General features: G+C 39.2%; 1 protein-coding gene across 1 annotated transcript in view; it reads left to right on the top strand.

Moving 5' to 3' along the window:
* LOC136867292 (chymotrypsin-C) overlaps positions 1–19,809 on the top strand; it is a 60,156-nt gene that overhangs the window by 28,076 nt on the left and 12,271 nt on the right. The gene's annotated exons all lie outside the window — the stretch shown is intronic.

Raw genomic sequence — 19,809 nt, 5'->3', positions numbered from 1 at the left:
CCTAAATATGAAGTTTGGTTGAGATCTATCCAGCCGTTTCGACGTGATGGTGGAACAGACAAACAGACAGACAAACAGAAACAATTTTATTTATATAGATTTTTACACTCGTTCTTCACCCCCTTTCCATCCCCGCCCAAAGGAGTCCTATGAGTGCCTTACACAACAGTATATTTTTTCCCAGATATTAAGTCTTATTTGTACCTATTTTGGTTGACAGCTATGCCCAAACGTACATGCATAATCTCACTGCTCTAGAATCCTGGAGCTGACGTTGCCATGGTTACGGCAGTTCATTTCTTTATCCGATTCCTAGAGCAGGGGTAGTGTGGTGCCAATATCTCCGTAACGGTTGGTTTTAGGGCCTTAAAACATGGTTTCCGGGCCCGTAGGGCTTACCGAGTTTTGTTCTTTGCGTCAAGAGGATTAAATTGAGCTTTGTCTCGTCCTTATACGACAAATTCGATATTTTGCCTATAATAGTATAAGAGAAAATGGAGGAAAACCGTTTTTCCTATAAAAGCCCCGTCTTTTCAAAGATTTTAAAATGATATGCATATCGAAACCTTCCCCGGGGTCAGTATACTCTAAATATGAAGTTTGGTTGAGATCTATCCAGCCGTTTCGACGTGATGGTGGAACAGACAAACAGACAGACAAACAGACAAACAGAAACAATTTTATTTATATAGATAGACTAGCGAATGTACCCGTGCTTCGCTACGGTATTCTACATTGTATTCGAATATCGAAGTAAATAGTGTGCATGCAGTAAATAAGATTGTTTTAAAATTGCATGTCTCTTAGCGTTATCCGAGAAAGAGCATGGGGAGGTCCCCGTACGTTGTTTCCAATGTAAAGTGTTTGTTATGGATTTGTGATATAACGGCAGGCTCACTGCCTACTGCCATTCACAATCGAGTTGGGACGTTTACGTTATAATTGCAGGCCCCATTGCCTACTATGCGGACAGAATCGATTTGGGGAGTTTTCGTTAAAATGGCAGCCCCCCTTTCCTACTTCCAGACAGATTAGAGTTTTTATTATAATGGCATGCAATTACCCTACTACCACTCGAAATTAAGTTGTGCAGTTATCATTATAATGTCAGGCCCATTTTCCTACTTTCAGCCAGCTTACTGCCAGTCACACCAAGTTGGTGAGTTTCCATCAAAATAGCAGGCCACTATGCCTAATGCCAGTCACATTTTAGATGAGGACATTTCTTTATAATGCCGGGCACCCTTGCCTACTGCCAAACACAATCGGGTAGGGGAGTTTTAAACAAAACTGCATGCTCACTTGCCTTCTGCAAGTCAAATCGAGAAGTGAACTATTCATTACAATTGTAGACCTTCCTTACTAATGACAGTTACACAGGAGTTGGAGAAGGAACCCTTTCATACTGCCAGTCAAAGTCGGTGTGGGGAGTACTGATTACAATAGCAGACCCACCCTTTCTCGATCGCTACAAATCGACATCAGTGAATATATATAGATCGACATACGAAACTATATGCGTGTTTACAATACTGAAGACCTTCATTTACAGATTAACTGCTACTAAACGTACGTCATATCGACAAAGGATTATACCATAAGACACGCCGGATTTAGTGGCCTAAATGGCTGGTCCTATGATATGTCATCTATTCTTGGGTCAGATTGAGTTAGAAACGTGGAACAGGGTAACGTTCTTGTAAGATTATCTCACATTACATTACTTTTCGGATAATTATGTGACAGCTATATACATAGCATTTGGCTCATATATGGCTACTGGGTGGGCCAATTTTCGTGAAGAGTTTGGTGATTCTGTATTTCATATAAGTAATCGAAGGTGTAAATTATGCATGTGAAAATTCCAAATTGACTTAACATCCATTAATAGAGAAAAATCAAACGTAAAATTGATACAGATACGGCAAAGAGTAATAAGACCAAGGTTGTAGATCATTCCAAATTGAACGGAGATTGTGCAATCTGTTATGCGATAGGAATTTCAGAAGGTCTGCACCATTATTAAAATTGCCTGCATATTTCGATATTCTTCGGGGATAAAAAGTGAAGAATTTAATGATCTTGGATGTTTTCCGTTCGTTACAGGCTAAAACGTATAATTTTGTCAAATTTCAATTATCTTCTTTTTCTTCTGGCAGATTATGCCGCAATCTGGATTTTCGGCGAGGCGGGTAAAAATTAGGACTTTCAGAAACTAAACCAAAAATTATGCAGATGGTCATTATTACCCCTTAAACGGAAAGCTGTACGAAAATTTCGCCAAAATAGTCAGTGTAGAGGCACACAGTCGTTACGATTTGATTTATATAGATAAGGAATCTGCTCCATGTAAAACACCTTTTTGGTTATGGCCGCTGGACTTAACCTGCAAAACTGACCATTCATGATATCTCCCTTATTAATCCTCCTGACGAAAAAATGCACATGAAAAAAAGGTTTAGAGGTGGAATTCCATCACGTTTGGTCGATTTCCAGTCAGGTTGGTCTTGTTCTCTATATATTGTGCAAGAGTAAAATCACCATTTCGGTTCCCTATAAATCGCCAGTCCATTCCGGAATATGAAATGTTATTTACGTTTAAAACCTACCTTTGGACAGGTGGATGCTAAATATGAATTTTGGTTCGAATGTCTTCAGTAGTTTTCAAGTTGTAAGGAATACGCTTTACACGCACCCGCTCGTGAGTTAAGTCCGATGGGACTTGTACAAAAAAACGGTCCGTTAATGATATCTCCCTTATTAATCCTCGTATCGAAATGATGCACATGAGAAAAAAGGTTTAGAAATTAATTTCTACCAAGGCAGGTAGATTTAAATTAACGTTGGTTGTGTATATTTTGTGGAAGTGCAAAATCACTGTTTCGGTTTCGTATAAACCCCCAGTCAGTTCAGGGATTTAGAAACAATATTTGCCCTAAAATCTATCAAGGACAGGTGTATTCTAAATATGAGAATTGGTGGAAATACATCCAGTAGTTTGTAGCACTCGCGTACATACGGCGTAATTAAGGAAGAAAATAATACATTTAAGATAGCTGAAAGTAATAGAAAATGGATTATAACTGAGGACAGCCGGAAAACGACAAATATGTAAATGCCAAGTAAATGTATTGGAAAAACAAATGCCCCTCCATAAATTATGCTAGTGTGAGTTATGGATATAATAAAACGGTAACAGAGGAGCAATTTAGGTCCATTGATTCCTAGGTAAACAAATAATAAGAAGATGACTAATGGTGTTATTATTTAATCTATTCGAAGGCGGTTATAACATCCAACGATATTCCGCCAATATCCCGCAGATAGGCCGATTGACGCCTTTCTTGCATTCTACCCAAGGAACAACCAAGAATTTAAAAGCATAATGAGGAAAATGGCAATACGTTACTTCCCTGCTGGCATGCAGTCAGAGACGTTGCCATGGTAAACTGTAGGTTCGTTGTCGGTCTGTCGGTCACTCAATGCAGACCATGGTACCAGCAGAAAATTGTAAATTTCTCCAACATGTAAAGAGTAAGGTAAATTATAAACATAACGAAAGTTGTTTATAATGAAGAGACGTTTCACGTACGGTAAACGAAGTTTACAGAAAATCAATAGTATAAGAGAAAATGGAGGAAAACCATTCTGGTTTTCCAATAAACAACCCGTCTATTCAAAGATTTTAAAATGATATGCATATCGAAACCTTCCCCGGGAGGAGTATGCTCTAAATGTGAAGTTTGGTTGAGATCTATCCAGCCGTTTCGACGTGATAGTGGAAAAACCATTCTGGTTTTCCTATAAACCCCCCGTGTATTAAAGATTTTAAAATGATATGCATATCGAAACCTTCCCCGGGATGAGTATACTCTAAATATGAAATTTGGTTGAGATCCATCCAGCCGTTTCGACGTGATGGTGGAAAAACCATTCTGGTTTTCCTATAAACCCCCCGTGTATTCAAGGATTTTAAAATGATATGCATATCGAAACCTTCCCCGGGATGAGTATACTCTAAATATGAAGTTTGGTTGAGATATATCCAGCCGTTTCGACGTGATGGTGGAAAAACCATTCTGGTTTTCCTATAAACGCCCCGTGTATTCAAAGATTTTAAAATAATATGCATATCGAAACCTTCCCCGGGAGGAGTATACTCTAAATATGAAATTTGGTTGAGATCTATCCAGCCGTTTCGACGTGATGGTGGATAAACTATTCTGGTTTTCCTATAAACCCCCGTGTATTCAAAGATTATAAAATGATATGCATATCGAAACCTTCCCCGGGATGAGTATACTCTAAATATGAAATTTGGTTGAGATCTATCCAGCCGTTTCGACGTGATGGTGGAAAAACCATTCTGGTTTTCCTATAAACCCCCCGTGTATTCAAAGATTTTAAAATGATATGCATATCGAAACCTTCCCCGGGAGGAGTATACTCTAAATATGAAGATTGGTTGAGATATATCCAGCCGTTTCGACGTGATGGTGGAAAAACCATTCTGGTTTTCCTATAAACACCCCGTGTATTCATTTTTTTTAAATAATATGCATATCGAAACCTTCCCCGGGATGAGTATACTCTAAATATGAAATTTGGTTGAGATCCACCCAGCCGTTTCGACGTGATGGTGGAAAAACCATTCTGGTTTTCCTATAAACACCCGCGTATTCAAGGATTTTAAAATGATATGCATATCGAAATCTTCCCCGGGAGGAGTATGCTCTAAATATTAAGTTTGGTTGAGATCTATCCAGCTGTTTCGACGTGATGGTAGAAAAACCATACTGGTTTTCTTATAAACCTCCGTGTAATCAAAGATTTTAAAATGATATGCATATCGAAACCTTCCCCGGGATGAGTATACTCTAAATAAAATTTAGTTGAGATCCATCCAGCCGTTTCGACTTGATGGTGGAAAAACCATTCTGGTTTTCCTATAAACCCCCCGTGTATTCAAAGATTTTAAAATGATATGCATATCAAAACCTTCCCCGGGAGGAGTATACTCTACATATGAAGTTTGGTTGAGATCTATCCAGCCGTTTCGACGTGATGGTGGATAAACTATTCTGGTTTTCCTATAAACCCCCGTGTATTCAAAGATTTTAAAATGATATGCATATCGAAACCTTCCCCGGGAGGAGTATACTCTAAATATGAAGTTTGGTTGAGATCTATCCAGCTGTTTCGACGTGATGGTGGAAAAACCATTCTGGTTTTCTTATCAACCCCCGTGTAATCAAAGATTTTAAAATGATATGCATATCGAAACCTTCCCCGGGATGAGTATACTCTAAATATGAAATTTTGTTGAGATCTATCCAGCCGTTTCGACGTGATGGTGGAAAAACCATTCTGGTTTTCCTATAAACCCCCCGTGTATTCAATGATTTTAAAATGATATGCGTATCGAAACCTTCCCCGGGAGGAGTATACTCTAAATATGAAGTTTGGTTGAGATCTACCCAGCCGCTTCGACGTGATGGTGGAAAAACCATTCTGGTTTTCCTATAAACCCCCCGTGTATTCAAAGATTTTAAAATAATATGCATATCGAAACCTTCCCCGGGATGAGTATACTCTAAATATGGAGTTTGGTTGAGATCTATCCAGTCGTTTCGACGTGATGGTGGAAAAACCGTTCTGATTTTCCTATAAACCCCCGTGTATTCAATGATTTTAAAAGGATATGCATATCGAAACCTTCCCCGGGATGAGTATACTCTAAATATGAAATTTGGTTGAGATCTATCCAGCCGTTTCGACGTGATGGTGGAAAAACCATTCTGGTTTTCCTATAACCCCCCCGTGTATTCAAAGATTTTAAAATGATATGCATATCTAATCCTTCCCCGGGAGGAGTATACTCTAAGTATGAAGTTTGGTTGAGATCTATCCAGCCGTTTCGACGTGATGGTGGAAAAACCATTCTGGTTTTCCTATAAACCCCCCGTGTATTCAAATATCTTAAAATGATATGCATATCGAAACCTTCCCCGGGAGGAGTATACTCTAAATATGAAGTTTGCTTGAGATCTATCCAGCCGTTTCGACGTGATAGTAGAAAAACCATTCTGGTTTTCTTATAAACCCCCCGTGTATTCAAAGATTTTAAAATGATATGCGTATCTAAACCTTCCCCGGGATGAGTATACTCTAAATATGAAGTTTGGTTGAGATCTATCCAGCCGTTTCGACGTGATGGTGGAACAGACAAACAGACAAACAGACAAACAGACAAACAGACAAACAGAAACGAACAACTTTATTTATAAGATTATTTTTATACCACTCCCCTCGCCCCCTGCCAAAAGGGTGCTAGGGGTGTCTTACCCTCACGCGGTTTGTCTCCTGATACTAATTGATAAGTGTACCACGTTTGGTGAAATTGCTCCAGTGGTTTAGGAGGAGATGTGTCATATACACACCCACACCCACACACCCACGCACACACATACATCAATTTCACCCCCTTCGCTCCCCACTTGGATTTGCAAAAAATCCGGAGTAATACTATTCATCTCAGAGACCCTGAAATCTATGGATTCGAAACTGTTTTTAATTATTTCTATATCTCACCCCACCCCCCCCCCCCCCCACCCTTTGCTCCCAACCTAAAAGGGGGCTGGATTTTAAAAAAATTCTAGAGTATCACTTTTCAACTCAGCGACCCCGAAAACTATGAATTCGACACTATTCTCGATTATTATTGTAACTACCACCCCCCTGACCTTCTCCCTTAAGGGCGCTAGGGATGGCTTACCCCCCACAGTGATCGTCTCCCGATAGTAAGTGATTCGTGTACCAAGTTTGGTTGAAATTGCTCCAGTGGTTTAGTTGGAGATGTGTCATTTACACACACACTTCCATTTCTATATATAGTAAGATTTTTACACTCGTTCTTCACCCCCTTTCCATCCCCGCCCAAAGGAGTCCTATGAGTGCCTTACACAACAGTATATTTTTTTCCCAGATATTAAGTCTTATTTGTACCTATTTTGGTTGACAGCTATGCCCAAACGTACATGCATAATCTCACTGCTCTAGAATCCTGGAGCTGACGTTGCCATGGTTACGGCAGTTCATTTCTTTATCCGATTCCTAGAGCAGGGGTAGTGTGGTGCCAATATCTCCGTAACGGTTGGTTTTAGGGCCTTAAAACATGGTTTTCGGGCCCGTAGGGCTTACCGAGTTTTGTTCTTTGCGTCAAGAGGATTAAATTGAGCTTTGTCTCGTCCTTATACGACAAATTCGATATTTTGCCTATAATAGTATAAGAGAAAATGGAGGAAAACCGTTTTTCCTATAAAACCCCCGTCTTTTCAAAGATTTTAAAATGATATGCATATCGAAACCTTCCCCGGGGTCAGTATACTCTAAATATGAAGTTTGGTTGAGATCTATCCAGCCGTTTCGACGTGATGGTGGAACAGACAAACAGACAGACAAACAGACAAACAGAAACAATTTTATTTATATAGATTACTAGCGAATGTACCCGTGCTTCGCTACGGTATTCTACATTGTATTCGAATATCGAAGTAAATAGTGTGCATGCAGTAAACAAGATTGTTTTAAAATTGCATGTCTCTTAGCGTTATCCGAGAAAGAGCATGGGGAGGTCCCCGTACGTTGTTTCCAATGTAAAGTGTTTGTTATGGATTTGTGATATAACGGCAGGCTCACTGCCTACTGCCATTCACAATCGAGTTGGGACGTTTACGTTATAATTGCAGGCCCCATTGCCTACTATGCGGACAGAATCGATTTGGGGAATTTTCGTTAAAATGGCAGCCCCCCTTTCCTACTTCCAGACAGATTAGAGTTTTTATTATAATGGCATGCAATTACCCTACTACCACTCGAAATTAAGTTGTGCAGTTATCATTATAATGTCAGGCCCATTTTCCTACTTTCAGCCAGCTTACTGCCAGTCACACCAAGTTGGTGAGTTTCCATCAAAATAGCAGGCCACTATGCCTAATGCCAGTCACATTTTAGATGAGGACATTTCTTTATAATGCCGGGCACCCTTGCCTACTGCCAAACACAATCGGGTAGGGGAGTTTTAAACAAAACTGCATGCTCACTTGCCTTCTGCAAGTCAAATCGAGAAGTGAACTATTCATTACAATTGTAGACCTTCCTTACTAATGACAGTTACACAGGAGTTGGAGAAGGAACCCTTTCATACTGCCAGTCAAAGTCGGTGTGGGGAGTACTGATTACAATAGCAGACCCACCCTTTCTCGATCGCTACAAATCGACATCAGTGAATATATATAGATCGACATACGAAACTATATGCGTGTTTACAATACTGAAGACCTTCATTTACAGATTAACTGCTACTAAACGTACGTCATATCGACAAAGGATTATACCATAAGACACGCCGGATTTAGTGGCCTAAATGGCTGGTCCTATGATATGTAATCTATTCTTGGGTCAGATTGAGTTAGAAACGTGGAACAGGGTAACGTTCTTGTAAGATTATCTCACATTACATTACTTTTCGGATAATTATGTGACAGCTATATACATAGCATTTGGCTCATATATGGCTACTGGGTGGGCCAATTTTCGTGAAGAGTTTGATGATTCTGTATTTCATATAAGTAATCGAAGGTGTAAATTATGCATGTGAAAATTCCAAATTGACTTAACATCCATTAATAGAGAAAAATCAAACGTAAAATTGATACAGATACGGCAAAGAGTAATAAGACCAAGGTTGTAGATCATTCCAAATTGAACGAAGATTGTGCAATCTGTTATGCGATAGGAATTTCAGAAGGTCTGCACCATTATTAAAATTGCCTGCATATTTCGATATTCTTCGGGGATAAAAAGTGAAGAATTTAATGATCTTGGATGTTTTCCGTTCGTTACAGGCTAAAACGTATAATTTTGTCAAATTTCAATTGTCTTCTTTTTCTTCTGGCAGATTATGCCGCAATCTGGATTTTCGGCGAGGCGGGTAAAAATTAGGACTTTCAGAAACTAAACCAAAAATTATGCAGATGGTCATTATTACCCCTTAAACGGAAAGCTGTACGAAAATTTCGCCAAAATAGTCAGTGTAGAGGCACACAGTCGTTACGATTTGATTTATATAGATAAGGAATCTGCTCCATGTAAAACACCTTTTTGGTTATGGCCGCTGGACTTAACCTGCAAAACTGACCATTCATGATATCTCCCTTATTAATCCTCCTGACGAAAAAATGCACATGAAAAAAAGGTTTAGAGGTGGAATTCCATCACGTTTGGTCGATTTCCAGTCAGGTTGGTCTTGTTCTCTATATATTGTGCAAGAGTAAAATCACCATTTCGGTTCCCTATAAACCGCCAGTCCATTCCGGAATATGAAATGTTATTTACGTTTAAAACCTACCTTTGGACAGGTGGATGCTAAATATGAATTTTGGTTCGAATGTCTTCAGTAGTTTTCAAGTTGTAAGGAATACGCTTTACACGCACCCGCTCGTGAGTTAAGTCCGATGGGACTTGTACAAAAAAACGGTCCGTTAATGATATCTCCCTTATTAATCCTCGTATCGAAATGATGCACATGAGAAAAAAGGTTTAGAAATTAATTTCTACCAAGGCAGGTAGATTTAAATTAACGTTGGTTGTGTATATTTTGTGGAAGTGCAAAATCACTGTTTCGGTTTCGTATAAACCCCCAGTCAGTTCAGGGATTTAGAAACAATATTTGCCCTAAAATCTATCAAGGACAGGTGTATTCTAAATATGAGTATTGGTGGAAATACATCCAGTAGTTTGTAGCACTCGCGTACATAGGGGGTAATTAAGGAAGAAAATAATACAGTTAAGATAGTTGAAAGTAATAGAAAATGGTTTATAACTGAGGACAGCCGGAAAACGACAAATATGTAAATGCCAAGTTAATGTATTGGAAAAACAAATGCCCCTCCATAAATTATGCTAGTGTGAGTTATGGATATAATAAAACGGTAACAGAGGAGCAATTTAGGTCCATTGATTCCTAGGTAAACAAATAATAAGAAGATGACTAATGGTGTTATTATTTAATCTATTCGAAGGCGGTTATAACATCCAACGATATTCCGCCAATATCCCGCAGATAGGCCGATTGACGCCTTTCTTGCATTCTACCCAAGGAACAACCAAGAATTTAAAAGCATAATGAGGAAAATGGCAATACGTTACTTCCCTGCTGGCATGCAGTCAGAGACGTTGCCATGGTAACCTGTAGGTTCGTTGTCGGTCTGTCGGTCACTCAATGCAGAGCATGGTACCAGCAGAAAATTGTAAATTTCTCCGTCATGTAAAGAGTAAGGTAAATTATAAACATAACGAAAGTTGTTTATAATGAAGAGACGTTTCACGTACGGTAAACGAAGTTTACAGAAAATCAATAGTATAAGAGAAAATGGAGGAAAACCATTCTGGTTTTCCAATAAACACCCCGTCTATTCAAAGATTTTAAAATGATATGCATATCGAAACCTTCCCCGGGAGGAGTATGCTCTAAATGTGAAGTTTGGTTGAGATCTATCCAGCCGTTTCGACGTGATGGTGGAAAAACCATTCTGGTTTTCCTATAAACGCCCCGTGTATTCAAAGATTTTAAAATAATATGCATATCGAAACCTTCCCCGGGAGGAGTATACTCTAAATATGAAATTTGGTTGAGATCTATCCAGCCGTTTCGACGTGATGGTGGATAAACTATTCTGGTTTTCCTATAAACCCCCGTGTATTCAAAGATTATAAAATGATATGCATATCGAAACCTTCCCCGGGATGAGTATACTCTAAATATGAAATTTGGTTGAGATCTATCCAGCCGTTTCGACGTGATGGTGGAAAAACCATTCTGGTTTTCTTATAAACCCCCCGTGTACTCAAAGGTTTTAAAATGATATGCATATCGAAACCTTCCCCGGGATGAGTATACTCTAAATATGAAATTTGGTTGAGATCTATCCAGCCGTTTCGACGTGATGGTGGAAAAACCATTCTGGTTTTCCTATAAACCCCCCGTGTATTCAAAGATTTTAAAATGATATGCATATCGAAACCTTCCCCGGGAGGAGTATACTCTAAATATGAAGATTGGTTGAGATATATCCAGCCGTTTCGACGTGATGGTGGAAAAACCATTCTGGTTTTCCTATAAACACCCCGTGTATTCAAATTTTTTTAAATAATATGCATATCGAAACCTTCCCCGGGATGAGTATACTCTAAATATGAAATTTGGTTGAGATCCATCCAGCCGTTTCGACGTGATGGTGGAGAAACCATTCTGGTTTTCCTATAAACCCCCGTGTATTCAAGGATTTTAAAATGATATGCATATCGAAATCTTCCCCGGGAGGACTATGCTCTAAATATTAAGTTTGGTTGAGATCTATCCAGCTGTTTCGACGTGATGGTAGAAAAACCATACTGGTTTTCTTATAAACCTCCGTGTAATCAAAGATTTTAAAATGATATGCATATCGAAACCTTCCCCGGGATGAGTATACTCTAAATAAAATTTTGTTGAGATCCATCCAGCCGTTTCGACGTGATGGTGGAAAAACCATTCTGGTTTTCCTATAAACCCCCCGTGTATTCAAAGATTTTAAAATGATATGCATATCAAAACCTTCCCCGGGAGGAGTATACTCTACATATGAAGTTTGGTTGAGATCTATCCAGCCGTTTCGACGTGATGGTGGATAAACTATTCTGGTTTTCCTATAAACCCCCGTGTATTCAAAGATTTTAAAATGATATGCATATCGAAACCTTCCCCGGGAGGAGTATACTCTAAATATGAAGTTTGGTTGAGATCTATCCAGCTGTTTCGACGTGATGGTGGAAAAACCATTCTGGTTTTCTTATCAACCCCCGTGTAATCAAAGATTTTAAAATGATATGCATATCGAAACCTTCCCCGGGATGAGTATACTCTAAATATGAAATTTTGTTGAGATCTATCCAGCCGTTTCGACGTGATGGTGGAAAAACCATTCTGGTTTTCCTATAAACCCCCCGTGTATTCAATGATTTTAAAATGATATGCGTATCGAAACCTTCCCCGGGAGGAGTATACTCTAAATATGAAGTTTGGTTGAGATCTACCCAGCCGCTTCGACGTGATGGTGGAAAAACCATTCTGGTTTTCCTATAAACCCCCCGTGTATTCAAAGATTTTAAAATAATATGCATATCGAAACCTTCCCCGGGATGAGTATACTCTAAATATGGAGTTTGGTTGAGATCTATCCAGTCGTTTCGACGTGATGGTGGAAAAACTGTTCTGATTTTCCTATAAACCCCCGTGTATTCAATGATTTTAAAATGATATGCATATCGAAACCTTCCCCGGGATGAGTATACTCTAAATATGAAATTTGGTTGAGATCTATCCAGCCGTTTCGACGTGATGGTGGAAAAACCATTCTGGTTTTCCTATAACCCCCCCGTGTATTCAAAGATTTTAAAATGATATGCATATCTAATCCTTCCCCGGGAGGAGTATACTCTAAGTATGAAGTTTGGTTGAGATCTATCCAGCCGTTTCGACGTGATGGTGGAAAAACCATTCTGGTTTTCCTATAAACCCCCCGTGTATTCAAATATTTTAAAATGATATGCATATCGAAACCTTCCCCGGGAGGAGTATACTCTAAATATGAAGTTTGCTTGAGATCTATCCAGCCGTTTCGACGTGATAGTAGAAAAACCATTCTGGTTTTCTTATAAACCCCCCGTGTATTCAAAGATTTTAAAATGATATGCGTATCTAAACCTTCCCCGGGATGAGTATACTCTAAATATGAAGTTTGGTTGAGATCTATCCAGCCGTTTCGACGTGATGGTGGAACAGACAAACAGACAAACAGACAAACAGACAAACAGACAAACAGAAACGAACAACTTTATTTATAAGATTATTTTTATACCACTCCCCTCGCCCCCTGCCAAAAGGGTGCTAGGGGTGTCTTACCCTCACGCGGTTTGTCTCCTGATACTAATTGATAAGTGTACCACGTTTGGTGAAATTGCTCCAGTGGTTTAGGAGGAGATGTGTCATATACACACCCACACCCACACACCCACGCACACACATACATCAATTTTTATATATAGTAAGAAGAAGAAGATAATATTTTTATATGTAGTTTTTCGATTAATTTTATATCTCACCCCCTTCGCTCCCCACTTGGATTTGCAAAAAATCCGGAGTAATACTATTCATCTCAGAGACCCTGAAATCTATGGATTCGAAACTGTTTTTAATTATTTCTATATCTCACCCCACCCCCCCACCCTTTGCTCCCAACCTAAAAGGGGGCTGGATTTTAAAAAAATTCTAGAGTATCACTTTTCAACTCAGCGACCCCGAAAACTATGAATTCGACACTATTCTCGATTATTATTGTAACTACCACCCCCCTGACCCTCTCCCTTAAGGGCGCTAGGGATGGCTTACCCCCCACAGTGATCGTCTCCCGATAGTAAGTGATTCGTGTACCAAGTTTGGTTGAAATTGCTCCAGTGGTTTAGTTGGAGATGTGTCATTTACACACACACTTCCATTTCTATATATAGTAAGATTTTTACACTCGTTCTTCACCCCCTTTCCATCCCCGCCCAAAGGAGTCCTATGAGTGCCTTACACAACAGTATATTTTTTTCCCAGATATTAAGTCTTATTTGTACCTATTTTGGTTGACAGCTATGCCCAAACGTACATGCATAATCTCACTGCTCTAGAATCCTGGAGCTGACGTTGCCATGGTTACGGCAGTTCATTTCTTTATCCGATTCCTAGAGCAGGGGTAGTGTGGTGCCAATATCTCCGTAACGGTTGGTTTTAGGGCCTTAAAACATGGTTTTCGGGCCCGTAGGGCTTACCGAGTTTTGTTCTTTGCGTCAAGAGGATTAAATTGAGCTTTGTCTCGTCCTTATACGACAAATTCGATATTTTGCCTATAATAGTATAAGAGAAAATGGAGGAAAACCGTTTTTCCTATAAAACCCCCGTCTTTTCAAAGATTTTAAAATGATATGCATATCGAAACCTTCACCGGGGTCAGTATACTCTAAATATGAAGTTTGGTTGAGATCTATCCAGCCGTTTCGACGTGATGGTGGAACAGACAAACAGACAGACAAACAGACAAACAGAAACAATTTTATTTATATAGACTAGCGAATGTACCCGTGCTTCGCTACGGTATTCTACATTGTATTCGAATATCGAAGTAAATAGTGTACATGCAGTAAATAAGATAGTTTTAAAATTGCATGTCTCTTAGCGTTATCCGAGAAAGAGCATGGGGAGGTCCCCGTACGTTTCCAATGTAAAGTGTTTGTTACGGATTTGTGATATAACGGCAGGCTCACTTGCCTACTGACATTCACAATCAGGTTGGGAAGTTTACATTATAATTGCAGGCCCCATTGCCTACTATGCGGACAGAATCGATTTGGGGAGTTTTCGTTAAAATGGCAGCCCCCCTTTCCTACCTCCAGACAGATTACAGTTTTTATTATAATGGCAGGCAATTATCCTACTATCACTCGAAATTGAGTTGTGCAGTTATCATTATAATGACAGGCCCCTTTTCCTACTGCCAGCCAGCGTACTGCCAGTCACACCAAGTTGGTGAGTTTCCATTAAAATAGCAGGCCACTATGCCTAATGCCAGTCACATTTTAGATGAGTACATTTCTTTATAATGGCGGGCACCCTTGCCTACTGCCAAACACAATCGGGTAGGGGAGTTTTAAACAAAACTGCATGCTCACTTACCTTCTGCAAGTCAAATCGAGAAGGGAACTATTCATTACAATTGTAGGCCTTCCTTACTAATGACAGTTACACAGGAGTTGGAGAAGGAACCCTTTCCTACTGCCAGTCAAAGTTGGTGTGGGGAGTACTGATTACAATAGCAGACCGACCCTTTCTCGATCGCTAAATCGACATCAGTGAATATATATAGATCGACATACGAAAGTATATGCGTGTTTACAATATTGAAGACCTTCATTTACAGATTAACTGCTACTAAACGTACGTCATATCGGCAAAGGATTATACCATAAGACACGCCGGATTTAGTGGCCTAAATGGCTGGTCCAATGATATGTCATCTATTCTTGGGTCAGATTTAGAAACGTGGAACAGGGTAAAGGTTTTGTAAGATCATCTCACATATATTACTTTTCGGATAATAATGTGACAGCTACATACGTAGCATTTGGCTCACATATGGCTACTGAGTGGGCCAATTTTCGTGAAGAGTTTGATGATTCTGTATTTCATATAAGTAATTGAAAGTATGAATAATGCATGTGAAAATTCCAAATTGACTTAACATCGATTAATAGAGAAAAATCAAACGTAAAAGGGATACAGATACGGCATAAAGTCATAAGACCAAGGTTGTAGATCATTCCAAATTGAACGGAGATTGTGCAATCCGTTACGTGATAGGAATTTCCGAAGGTCTGCACCATCATTAAAATTGCCTGCATATTTCGATATTCTTCGGGGATAAAAAATGAAAAATTTAATGATATAGGATTTTTCATTCGTTACAGGCTAAAACGTATAATTTTGTCAAATTTCAATTATCTTCTTATTCTTCTGGCAGATTATGCCACAATGTGGATTTTGGGCGAGGCGGGTAAAAATTAGGACTTTCAGGAAATCAAAAATTATGGAGATTGTTATTATTACCCCTTAAACGGAAAGCTGTACGAAAATTTCGCCAAAATAGTCAGTGTAGAGGTACACAGTCGTTACGATTTGATTTATATAGATAAGGAATCTGCTCCATGTAAAACACCTTTTTTGCTATGTCCGCTGGACTTAACCTGCAAAAGTGACCATTCATGATATCTCCCTTATTAATCCTCCTGACGAAAAAATGCACATGAAAAAAAAGGTTTAGAGGTGGAATTCCATCAGGTTTGGTCGATTTCCAGTCAGGTTGGTCTTGTTCTGTATATATTGTGGAAGAGTAAAATCACCATTTCGGTTCCTTATAAACCGCCAGTCCATTCCGGAACATGAAATGTTATTTACGTTTAAAACCTACCTTTGGACAGGTGGATGCTAAATATAAATTTTGTTTCGAATGTCTTCAGTAGTTTTCAAGTTGTAAGGAATACGCTTTACACGCACCCGCTCGTGAGTTAAGTCCGATGGGACTTGTACAGAAAAACGGTCCTTTAATGATATCTCCCTTATTGATCCTCGTATCGAAATGATGCACATGAGAAAAAAAGGTTTAGACATTAATTTCTACCAAGGTAGGTAGACATCCATAAACTTTTGTTGTGTATATTTTTTGGAAGTGCAAAATCACTGTTTCGGTTTCGTATAAACCCCCAGTTAGTTCAGGGATTTAGAAACAATATTTGCCCTGAAACCTATCAAGGACAGGTGTATTCTAAATACGAATCTTGGTGGAAATGCATCCAGTAGTTTCTAGCATTCACGTACATACGGCGTAATTAAGGAAGAAAATAATACAGTTAAGAATGTTGAAACTAATAGAAAATGGATTATAACTGAGGACAGCCGGATAACGACAAATAAATAAATGCCGTGAGTTATGGATATAATAAAGCGCTAACAGAGGAGAAATTTAGGTTCAGTGATTCTTAGGTAAACAAATATGAAGATGACTAATGGTGTTATTACTTAATCTATTCGAGGGCGGTTATAACCTCCAACGATATTCCGCCAATATCCCGCAGATGAGCCGATTGATGCCTCTCTTGCCATCTACCCAAGGAACAACCACGAATTTAAAAGCATGATGAGGAAAATGGCAATACGTTACTCCCCTACTGGCATGCAGTCAGAGACGTTGCCATGGTAACCTGTAGGTTCGTTGTCGGTCTGTCGGTCACTAAATGCAGAGCATGATACCAGCAGAAAATTGTAAATTTCTCCGTCATGTGAAGAGTAAGGTAAATTATGAACATAACGAAAGTTGTTTATAATGAAGAGACGTTTCACGTACGGTAAACGAAGTTTACAGAAAATCAATAGTATAAGAGAAAATAGAGGAAAACCACTGTGGTTTTCCTATAAACACCCCGTCTATTCAAAGATTTTAAAATTATATGCATATCGGAACCTTTACTGGGATGAGTATACTCTAAATATGAAGTTTGGCTGAGATCTATCCAGCCGTTTCGACGTGATGGTGGGAAAACCACCCTGGTTTTCCTATAAACCCCCCGTCTATTCAAGGATTTTAAAATGATATGCATATCTAAACCTTCCCCGGGATTAGTATCCTCTAAATACAATGTTTGGTTGAGATCCATCCAGCCGTTTCGACGTGATGGTGGAAAAACCATTCTGATTTTCCTATAAACCCCCCATATATTCAAATATTTTAAAATGATATGCATATGGAAAACTTCCCCGCGATGAGTATCCTCTAAATATGAAGTTTGGTTGAGATCTATCCAGCCGTTTCGACGTGATGGTGGGAAAACCGCTCTGGTTTTCCTATAAACCCCCCGTCTATTCAAGGATTTTAAAATGATATGCATATCTAAACCTTCCCCGGGATTAGTATACTCTAAATACAATGTTTGGTTGAGATCCATCCAGCCGTTTCGACGTGATGGTGGAAAAACCATTCTGATTTTCCTATAAACCCCCCATATATTCAAATATTTTAAAATGATATGCATATGGAAAACTTCCCCGCGACGAGTATCCTCTAAATATGAAGTTTGGTTGAGATCTATCCAGCCGTTTCGACGTGATGGTGGAAAAACCATTCTGGTTTTCCTATAAACCCCCTGTCTATTCAAGGATTTTAAAATGATATGCATATCAAAACCTTCTCCGGGATGAGTATACCCTAAATATGAAGTTTGGTTGAGATCTATCCAGCCGTTTCGACGTGATGGTGGAACAGACAAACAGACAGACAAACAGAAACAATTTTATTTATATAGATTTTTACACTCGTTCTTCACCCCCTTTCCATCCCCGCCCAAAGGAGTCCTATGAGTGCCTTACACAACAGTATATTTTTTCCCAGATATTAAGTCTTATTTGTACCTATTTTGGTTGACAGCTATGCCCAAACGTACATGCATAATCTCACTGCTCTAGAATCCTGGAGCTGACGTTGCCATGGTTACGGCAGTTCATTTCTTTATCCGATTCCTAGAGCAGGGGTAGTGTGGTGCCAATATCTCCGTAACGGTTGGTTTTAGGGCCTTAAAACATGGTTTTCGGGCCCGTAGGGCTTACCGAGTTTTGTTCTTTGCGTCAAGAGGATTAAATTGAGCTTTGTCTCGTCCTTATACGACAAATTCGATATTTTGCCTATAATAGTATAAGAGAAAATGGAGGAAAACCGTTTTTCCTATAAAACCCCCGTCTTTTCAAAGATTTTAAAATGATATGCATATCGAAACCTTCCCCGGGGTCAGTATACTCTAAATATGAAGTTTGGTTGAGATCTATCCAGCCGTTTCGACGTGATGGTGGAACAGACAAACAGACAGACAAACAGACAAACAGAAACAATTTTATTTATATAGATTACTAGCGAATGTACCCGTGCTTCGCTACGGTATTCTACATTGTATTCGAATATCGAAGTAAATAGTGTGCATGCAGTAAATAAGATTGTTTTAAAATTGCATGTCTCTTAGCGTTATCCGAGAAAGAGCATGGGGAGGTCCCCGTACGTTGTTTCCAATGTAAAGTGTTTGTTATGGATTTGTGATATAACGGCAGGCTCACTGCCTACTGCCATTCACAATCGAGTTGGGACGTTTACGTTATAATTGCAGGCCCCATTGCCTACTATGCGGACAGAATCGATTTGGGGAGTTTTCGTTAAAATGGCAGCCCCCCTTTCCTACTTCCAGACAGATTAGAGTTTTTATTATAATGGCATGCAATTACCCTACTACCACTCGAAATTAAGTTGTGCAGTTATCATTATAATGTCAGGCCCATTTTCCTACTTTCAGCCAGCTTACTGCCAGTCACACCAAGTTGGTGAGTTTCCATCAAAATAGCAGGCCACTATGCCTAATGCCAGTCACATTTTAGATGAGGACATTTCTTTATAATGCCGGGCACCCTTGCCTACTGCCAAACACAATCGGGTAGGGGAGTTTTAAACAAAACTGCATGCTCACTTGCCTTCTGCAAGTCAAATCGAGAAGTGAACTATTCATTACAATTGTAGACCTTCCTTACTAATGACAGTTACACAGGAGTTGGAGAAGGAACCCTTTCATACTGCCAGTCAAAGTCGGTGTGGGGAGTACTGATTACAATAGCAGACCCACCCTTTCTCGATCGCTACAAATCGACATCAGTGAATATATATAGATCGACATACGAAACTATATGCGTGTTTACAATACTGAAGACCTTCATTTACAGATTAACTGCTACTAAACGTACGTCATATCGACAAAGGATTATACCATAAGACACGCCGGATTTAGTGGCCTAAATGGCTGGTCCTATGATATGTCATCTATTCTTGGGTCAGATTGAGTTAGAAACGTGGAACAGGGTAACGTTCTTGTAAGATTATCTCACATTACATTACTTTTCGGATAATTATGTGACAGCTATATACATAGCATTTGGCTCATATATGGCTACTGGGTGGGCCAATTTTCGTGAAGAGTTTGGTGATTCTGTATTTCATATAAGTAATCGAAGGTGTAAATTATGCATGTGAAAATTCCAAATTGACTTAACATCCATTAATAGAGAAAAATCAAACGTAAAATTGA

Source organism: Anabrus simplex, chromosome 1 (assembly GCF_040414725.1).
Source record: "Anabrus simplex isolate iqAnaSimp1 chromosome 1, ASM4041472v1, whole genome shotgun sequence".
In the NCBI taxonomy this organism is placed as follows: Eukaryota; Metazoa; Arthropoda; class Insecta; order Orthoptera; family Tettigoniidae; genus Anabrus; species Anabrus simplex.
Note: the sequence above shows the minus strand (reverse complement) of the source record. Positions and strands in the feature narration are given on the sequence as shown.